We start from the raw sequence: 358 nt of genomic DNA, 5'->3' as shown, positions 1-358 counted from the left end.
CCACCCAGAGAGAGTCAGGAGCTGTACATCTGCCTGGACTGTACCTCCAGGCTGATAAATATTGAAATCTGAGTGCTTGGAAAACACAAAATTCAGATTTAGGGCAGACAGATCCCCCCATCGCCAGCCCCCTCTGATATTCCTGCTCCTTGAGGAGTGGGAAAAGGGATGGAAACTCTTTACAGAACTTAAAGTGCACTGGTGGGTTTGGCACTGACACCCAGAACACTCCAATCCATGGGCTGGGGGGGGAAGAGGATAAAAACCAGGGAATTATGGCCCATTCCCAAGTGCTCATGTGGAGATCTCGGAGTCACTTGGTGCTGTCCCGTGGGGCAGCCCCCCCAGTCCTGCCAGC

The sequence above is a fragment of the Corvus brachyrhynchos genome, unplaced genomic scaffold (genome assembly GCF_000691975.1).
Source record: "Corvus brachyrhynchos isolate BGI_N302 unplaced genomic scaffold, ASM69197v1 scaffold200, whole genome shotgun sequence".
Lineage (NCBI taxonomy): Eukaryota > Metazoa > Chordata > Aves > Passeriformes > Corvidae > Corvus > Corvus brachyrhynchos.
The sequence above is the reverse complement of the archived record's forward strand: the minus strand, read 5'-3'. Positions refer to the sequence as shown.